This window comes from Argiope bruennichi, chromosome 1 (assembly GCF_947563725.1).
Source record: "Argiope bruennichi chromosome 1, qqArgBrue1.1, whole genome shotgun sequence".
NCBI classification, from domain to species: domain Eukaryota; kingdom Metazoa; phylum Arthropoda; class Arachnida; order Araneae; family Araneidae; genus Argiope; species Argiope bruennichi.
This window is the reverse complement of record NC_079151.1, coordinates 62,304,469-62,310,134: the sequence shown is the minus strand read 5'-3', so window position 1 is coordinate 62,310,134 and position 5,666 is coordinate 62,304,469. Positions and strand designations below refer to the sequence as shown.

General features: G+C 27.6%; 5 non-coding genes across 5 annotated transcripts; 2 read left to right on the top strand and 3 right to left on the bottom strand.

Annotated features, from left to right (window-relative positions):
• Positions 1–210: 210 nt before the first annotated feature.
• On the top strand, positions 211–281 carry Trnag-gcc (transfer RNA glycine (anticodon GCC)). Its single transcript has one exon. It is a non-coding gene; the product is annotated as a tRNA-Gly (tRNA).
• Positions 282–495: 214 nt separating this feature from the next.
• Positions 496–569, top strand: Trnai-aau (transfer RNA isoleucine (anticodon AAU)). Its single transcript has one exon. It is a non-coding gene; the product is annotated as a tRNA-Ile (tRNA).
• A 1,026-nt stretch (positions 570–1,595) lies between these two features.
• On the bottom strand, positions 1,596–1,677 carry Trnas-uga (transfer RNA serine (anticodon UGA)). Its single transcript has one exon. It is a non-coding gene; the product is annotated as a tRNA-Ser (tRNA).
• Positions 1,678–4,644: 2,967 nt separating this feature from the next.
• Trnai-aau (transfer RNA isoleucine (anticodon AAU)) lies at positions 4,645–4,718 on the bottom strand. The gene has a single exon. It is a non-coding gene; the product is annotated as a tRNA-Ile (tRNA).
• A 210-nt stretch (positions 4,719–4,928) lies between these two features.
• Positions 4,929–4,999, bottom strand: Trnag-gcc (transfer RNA glycine (anticodon GCC)). Its single transcript has one exon. It is a non-coding gene; the product is annotated as a tRNA-Gly (tRNA).
• Positions 5,000–5,666: the final 667 nt, after the last annotated feature.

The following is a 5,666-nucleotide window of genomic DNA, read 5'->3' as shown; positions in this document are numbered from 1 at the left end:
TATAGAATTTTAAGACTTGAAAATAACAGATGCATTATTCAGGCTAAGAAAAAGCACGCTTTAAAAAAATTACCGCTGTTGACAAAGTACAGCCAACAGTGCAATTACAGCCGCAGCGAAAGCATGCTTAAATAAAATGACCTAAAAATGAATCCAATTTAGAATGCTTTTTTTCTGCGCATCTTCACCTGTGGTTTATCGGTTTCCGAAGCATCGGTGGTTCAGTGGTAGAATGCTCGCCTGCCACGCGGGCGGCCCGGGTTCGATTCCCGGCCGATGCAATATCTCCTTTTTCTTTCAGCCAATGTGATACGTAAAACTCAGATCGTAATAGAAAAAATAAATAAACAACATAATTTAACTAAATCCCGCCCCAAAATTTTATAAAATTAAGACACACTTCTCCCTTTTATAATTTTCCAATTAAATTTAATGTTCTAAATCACAAGTTACAATGGCGTCTGTTTCAACAACTGACTTTAACTTATTCATGAAGGCCCATTAGCTCAGTTGGTTAGAGCGTCGTGCTAATAACGCGAAGGTCGTGGGTTCGATCCCCCCATGGGCCAGGCGTTTCTTTATTTTGAAAATAGTGTTATGTTTTATTTGCATTGTTGATGACTTACTTCTTATTATGGAAATCGAATCAATGTAATTTTTTTTTGCGATAGATAGTTCAGTTCCAAATATTTACTTTCATTTCGTTCTAATATTACATAAATCTGTTCCGTATTATTTTTTCGATTAATCAGATATATAATTTACATGGCTTTCGAATTTTTTTCATTGATTTTAAAATATTTTTGTTGGCTTCGAAATTTATCGATTACTATTTACTTGTGTACAACCGATCGTATTGCATCAATAAAAGTTTCAAAAAAAGTGTAAAGTATTCTGAAAAAAAAAAAAAAAATGGAAATTTACATTTAAAATATTTATATAAATATATTTCAATTAAAAATATAAATCAGTTTTACATAAAAAAGGAAACTGCAATGAATATAATGAAGAAAAAAAAACTATTTTTACATGTTACAATCTGCTTTTTATCTTCGATACTAAAACATCAATATCCAATGTTTTTGTCTTATTACAGTTTAACAAAGAACATTTTTCATTAAAAACCTAAAAGAAAAAGAACAATTTATACTTACGAAATTCCAAAATCAACTTTATATAAAAACATTTCTTTTGATAAGTATCATGACATCTTTGAATGTCGTAAAAGTATCTTTTCTTGGTAATGAAAACGTATTTTTAGCATTCTTATATAAATTTAGAAGTGTTTTTAACCTTTAAAGTATTAACTAGATATAATATAATTCGTTTCAGCAAAATAATCAATAATCGAAAGATGATCAAGGGGAAAAAAAAGAAATGATTTCATATGATTCGACCAAATTTCTTGTGATTTTTCATTAAATAAAACGGTCTATGTGAAATGCGGCATTTTAAAATCTGTGAAGGAAAAAAAAATCACTTAGTGTTACTTCATTAAATATCTGTCGAAAATAAATAATTGAATATTTATAATATAATTGAAAAAAGAAACAAAATGTTAACTACGTCAACATTTGTGCAATCTAAAAAGAAGACGCAGCCGGCAGGATTCGAACCTGCGCGGGGAAACCCCAATGGATTTCAAGTCCATCGCCTTAACCACTCGGCCACGACTGCTACGGAAAGAAAGAATTCCGGTAGCTTCCCAAACAAGCAGCTTCTTCGTCTTTTTTTTTTTTTTTCCCTCCGTTTCAAAATAATTGCTGTATTTTTTGGGATTTGTAAAATATTAACTACTATACTTTGCGTTTCTCAAGATTTATATATTTTCAGCGCTAATGTTTTTAATGTGAAAATTACTTTTATATAAAATATTATCATACTCAAAATTCTTTTATCGTCTGACATATTTTTTTGAATTCAAATGAAACTCTCAAGTGAAGCAAACGATTTTTAAAAACAGTTCAATGGTGAATTTTCTTCGTGAGTTATTAATATTTATTATATAAATACTTCACATTTTGTTCACAAATAATAGTGACAGATTAATACAATTTGCAACCCTAGGCAGTATACATTCTGTTAAAAAATATATGCATTTATTCAATCTGTTTGATAAATAATTCATTATATATTTATCTTGATTAACAATTAATAATTTATATTAACTAATATTAAAGATATATTTTTGGTTATTTTTTTCCTTCAAAATGCGAATGAAAATGAATGGAATACATTTTATTCAAAATGCCAACAAAGTAAAGTTCGGTTTTTATAAATGTCATAATAATTAAGTATGCGCAACGAATCTTATCGAACTCTGTTCATTTGTATTTTATAAAGTGCAAATATATTCTTAATATCTTATGATTCATATAATTTATATTTTTTACAAATTTATTTATTTGACAACTAGAAAAGGGAGGTTTTTAATCGACCTGTCTATGGTCTCTTATCAGATTAATATCCATAGACAGCTGCCTAATCTGTTTAATCGGAAATCTGAACTGATAAATACTGAAGTATAAGAAAGATTTTAATGAATATTTTGAAGTAATTAATTAAATTAATTTATTGAAGTAATTGATTTTTTATTAATAAAAGAATATGACAATGAAGCTAGTTCTTCCTGATATAAATAGTTCTCTCTTTTTTTTATTTTTTTTTTTTTTATTTTTATTTTAGTGTTCTTCCAGAATTCAACTAATATATTCTGGCAACAAATTCTCGTACGTTTTTCTTGTTTGTCGGCGATGAATTGAATAAAATATTTAGCAAAAACAAAATAAAAATTTTGTTACTAATTGAATATAAAGTTAATAATTTTTTTTCAATTTAATAAAATTTCACAATTTTATTAAAATGAGGAAAACAAGATATACGGAAATGAAATTTGTGTCGCTAAAAACTTAACGGTAGAGCAGTTCAAAGTCTCACCGTTATCTAACAACGGAGTATCTACAAATAACGTTTATTTCGAAATCGTCTGCATCTCTTCAACTATTTATCACATTTTGAAATTATTAATAAAAATTGAAGAAAAAATTGCACTGAAATAAAATTGATTCTATTGAAAACATAAAATTTTAAATTTTAAAATAGTATTAAAATTATCTTATGGGACAATTTGATCCAAAGTTATTGTGGGAAAACTGTAAAATTACGATTACACTTTTATTAAGTGAACACTTAATTTCTTTGCATTTAGAAACGTTGATAATATTCTTGCTGTTATCTTAAATATTGCGTAAAATTTGAGTGAATTCGCCGCACTTATTTAGAAGGAGATGTAGAACATCTGTATATAGATCCTTAATTAATCAAAATGATTTTTATTTATATTTAGATTTCGTTAACGTAAAATTTTGTCTAAAATATTAAAATGCACGTTTTGGAAAAATTTCATTTTTTTTTTTTTTTTTTTTTTTGTAAATTTTTAGTTTTTGTTTCCTCGGCATTGAAATTGAATTATTTTTAGTTTTTATTACATAGAATAAAATTTGAGGTATATATCACATTTGAAAAAACTTACGCTGAAAGTAAAATGTATCAATTTGTTTTTAAAGGGAGTAATTCGTTGTTAAGAGGAGTAATTTTATATTAAGAAATAACAGTAAACATCTGATTTCAAAATACCTAAAACTTTGTTTTTCGTATTATATCTAATTATTTAACCCGTTAATGGGTTATAAACATCAAGTTCACTCCAGGAATTTTCTAGCCTTGACAATAAGCCATCAAAGACGGGTTGGGATCATTTTATTTCTTTTAAGAACCGGTACACAAAAAATAAATGGTACCGGGGCTTATGCAATGGTTTAGTAAATCTAATTGGTATACAAAGTATACTATTTTCTGTTCCATTACTTCATTTACTTTTAACAAATGGTAATGGCATGAAAGTTTCATCTTCGAGCCAACCTCAAAGATCAATGCGGTTTGGAGTCTCTAGACAACGAAATATTCAAGCACCTGTTACTAATATGAACTTATATATTCACATGCACGAATGAATATAAAATAATTATTTAAAACTTTTTCCCCTCATAAATTAATTTATATTATAATTCCGCTAAAAAGGAGGGGGGGAGGAACAAGAGCTAACTTCATTTTATGCGTCAATAATTAATTAACATAGTTGATGATGTTATTTACTATTAAAATTGTTGGATATTTTGAATTTTTTAAAAAACTAAACTTAATTTCGGATCTGATGTGCATAGTGTTTCCGTGGGTTTTTATTTTATTGTATTTTATTTATTTATTTACTTTCCGATTTTTCCGGCCATGATCTCAATTGATTCGAACAATAATACGCAGAATAAATAGCATCTGTAATAAAAATATAAATACTATTCTTATACTTTTAAATATTGAAGAGATTTTATTTATATCAAAACCTTGAACGAATAAATAGGAACTTAAGGAATACCCTGCTAAGTCACCAACCAGCAATGACATCACCGTTATAGACAAAGAATAACTGTATAAGTAATGTGCTGTTTTCTAAAGACTTTTTTAAGAATATTAAATATTTTTAAAACGAAATATTTAATTCGATCTCCATAATACGAAGTAAGGCATCAGTATTCAATCAATTTAATCAATTAAAACATAATAATAATATCAAAATGCAAGAACAACTGGCCCATGAGGAGATCGAACCCGCGACCTTCGCGTTATTAGCACTACGCTCTAACCAACTGAGCTAATGGGCCTTCATGAATTAGTTAAAGTCAGTTGTTGAAACAGACATAATTGCAACTTGTGATTTAGGACATTAAATTTAATTGGGAAATTACAAAATGGAGAAATGTGTCTTAATTTTATAAAATCTGGTGGGATTTGGTTAAATTATATTGTTTATTTATTTTTTTTCTATTACGATCTGAGTACTGATCGCATTGGCTGAAAGAAAAAGGAAACTTTTCATCGGCCGGGAATCGAACCCGGGCCGCCCGCGTGGCAGGCGAGCATTCTACCACTGAACCACCGATGCTCGACAAGCCCGTGAATCACAGACGAAAAAATACAGTGAAAATTATTTTAGCTAAACTGTCATTTTGGGGTCAATGAACTAGCGTGTGCTTTCTCAACAGCTGTAAAATACATATGTTTTTGCTTCTTCGATAAAAGTTTTATTATCTGCGCATAAATATATTCTCTGTTTATCGTGATGATAAGACTGAAAATGAAAAGAGTTGAAGAGTTCATATATTACATATTAACAGAATTTATTGAAGTCCTACGAATATTTATAAATTTTTCAAAACATAATTTAATAATCGCTTATTAAAATTTAAGGCAAATATAATTCTATACTACTTTCAAAGAATTAATTAGTGTTTGATATAATCAGTCAATAGTCTAGTTATTAGTACCTGACCTCGTACTGCTTACAGCCGCTGAGAAAAAAGTTGCAGCAGTCATTTTTATTAAAAAATATCATTAGACTAAATATCAAATAAATAAATTTGTAAAAAATACAGATTTCTATAAATTACAAAATTCAGTACTACGATGCGTATTTACACTTAATTATTAAAATCATTATTAATTTAATTTCAATAAATTGCTTATTTGTATTACATTGAAATATTAAATATTCATTTAACTGTTATATTTCATTTGCTAGATCCTGTAAAATAATAATTATAGCATTATAT